This window comes from Dipodomys ordii, unplaced genomic scaffold, assembly GCF_000151885.1.
Source record: "Dipodomys ordii isolate 6190 unplaced genomic scaffold, Dord_2.0 Scaffold131, whole genome shotgun sequence".
NCBI lineage: Eukaryota > Metazoa > Chordata > Mammalia > Rodentia > Heteromyidae > Dipodomys > Dipodomys ordii.
In genome coordinates this window covers 4,662,845-4,665,312 of record NW_012267347.1, presented here as the reverse complement: position 1 = coordinate 4,665,312, position 2,468 = coordinate 4,662,845, and the positions used below count along the sequence as shown (strand labels likewise).

Below are 2,468 nucleotides of genomic sequence, written 5' to 3'. Positions count from 1 at the left end.
AGAAAAAAGCCAGAAGTGGCGCTGTGGCTCAAGTGGTAGAGTGCTAGCCTTGAGCTGAAGAGCTGAGGGACAGTGCCCAGGCCCAGAGTTCAAGCCTCACGACTGACAAAAAAATAAAAATAAATAAAAATAAATAAAGCAAAAGAATGACTGACTTATGCCTAGGTACTCAGGAGGTTAAGATCTCAGGATCCCAGTTCCGAGCCAGCTATGACAGACAAATCAAGAAGAGACTATCTCTCCACTTAACCAGCAAAAAGCTGAAGTCAAGAAAGAAACCAATAGAAACAGATTATATTTTCACTCACAAGTGGAAGGCAGACCTACTATGGACATGTTCATGTGCATGAACACCTGTACACAAAATTACATATTACATATAATCAACACAGAAAATGAGTCTAAGGGATGCACCCCATAAGCAGAAAAAGCCGGAAGTGGCACTGTGGCTCAAGTGGTACAGGGATAGCCTTGAGCTGAAGAGCTGAGGGACAGAACCCAGGTCCAGAGGTCAAGCCACAACCGACCAAAAAAAAAAAAAAAGAAAAGGCAGCTGAGCAAGGCTGACACATAGTTCCAACCCTAGTACTGGCAAAAAGTTTGTGTTTTTTAAAAGGATGGGGAGTAATTTTGAAATACACTGTGACTATATGCGAACAGCATAAAGAATTTTAATTTAATCCCTAAAAAATTTAAGATATCATGTATTTTTCTCAAAAAATATTTTGCAAATTGCTTATATTACCTGCTTAGATGCTATTCCCCCCCCCTTTTTTTTGCAGTACCAAGCTTTTCAGATCCAGCTTTTTTTTGGTTAATTGGAGATAAGAGTTTCAGACACCAGGAGGGTATGGCTCAAGCCTGTAATATAGTTAGGAGGCTGAGATCTGAAGATCATAAGACTCTTCAATTAACCAACCAAAAAAAGCTGGAGGTGGACTGTGACTCAGGAGTAGAGCACTAGCCTTGAGCCAGAAGAGATCAGGGAAAATGCCCAAACACAGCTCAAATGCCAGGACCTGAATAAAACAAACCCAAAACCTAACAAACACAAAACTGACATTGTAATTTCCCTTTTTAGCTTTCTATTCTCTTACCAAGAATAATTACTGAGGTGGTCCCATCTCCTACTTCTTCATCCTGAGTCCGGCTAATTTCAATCATGGATTTGGCTGCTGGATGCTGGACTTGAATCTGAAGAAAAAAACGTAGATTATCAAGAACCACTCAGAAACCTCTTACACGAATCTGCTTGGCCATAACTCAAGTTCATGTTTCTACACAAACTTCCTTCTTACTGCTTTACTATACCTTAAAAAATGAAAAAATGACTCCCAGAGATAAAAGCTATTGTGAAAATTTAACTATTAGTTTTTTGACTATGTGTCTGGGACTTGAATTCAGGGCTGGGGTGCTATTTTATCACTGGAACCACACCTTCACTTCTGGTTTGTTTGGTAGTTTAACTGGAGATAAGAGTCTCTTAGAACCTGTGTGCTGGCTTCATACTAGATCTCAGCCTCCAGAGTAGCCTATTAGAGCTTCTTGAGGACAGAAAACCTAATGTCTAGCTTATTTACTGCAAATACCACATTGCAATTGAATTGTGTCCACTGAGAAGACATGCTGAGTCCTACCTCTAGTAACCTGTGAATTTGACTTATTTAGAAACAGCATCTTTGTAGATGTACTCAAGATAAAAGATAAAAGTCATATAGATTTAGGGTGAGACCCCCAAACTATATTATCCTTGTAAAAAGACACTAAAGAGTAAGTCAAATGAAGAATAAGACACAGACCATGAGTTTAACAAAAGCGAAGCAAACTAGAAATGATCACAATCCAGAATGTACTAGATTTCAGTCATATAGTCTCACTTTTCTTCCTCCTTCCTTTCAGAGGTGTTGATTAAACCTAGGGCCTTGCACTTGCTAAACATTGAAACTATAGATCCAGTCCTGAGTTTTTTGTTGTTTTGCCAAGGCTGCTTGAAACTTGCGACACAGCCCAGGCTAGACCTGAGCTTGTGATCCTCTTGATTTAGCTCCTCCTTGCCTCAGAGTACTGAGTTTACTGATGTGTACTATTACATCTGGCTAGTTTCTATTGTTTTAAAGTCAATCAGTCTATAGTGATTTGTATAATAGCTCTAAGAAACGGTCATTACCTACCTACACATCCATGTTTTTTGTGTTTATGGGCACTAGTGATCAAACATAGGACCTTAAACATGCTGTATCCCTACCCCTTGTTTTCTGAGACACTGTCTTATTATTTAGCCTAAGTTGTGACCTTAAACTCACAATCTTCCTGTCTCTGCACTGCTGGGATTACAGGCATGGGATACCACATCTAGCTTACCAACTTGAATCTTTTTTTTTTTTTGTCGGTCATGGGGCTTGAACTCTGGGCCTGGGTGCTGTCCCTCAGCTCTTCAGCTCAAGGCGAGCACTCTACCACTTGAGCTA

At 39.9% G+C, this 2,468-nt stretch overlaps 1 protein-coding gene across 1 annotated transcript in view; it reads right to left on the bottom strand.

Annotated features, from left to right (window-relative positions):
- Window positions 1–2,468, bottom strand: part of Cct3 (chaperonin containing TCP1, subunit 3 (gamma)) — a 31,407-nt gene that overhangs the window by 18,726 nt on the left and 10,213 nt on the right. The gene's annotated exons all lie outside the window — the stretch shown is intronic.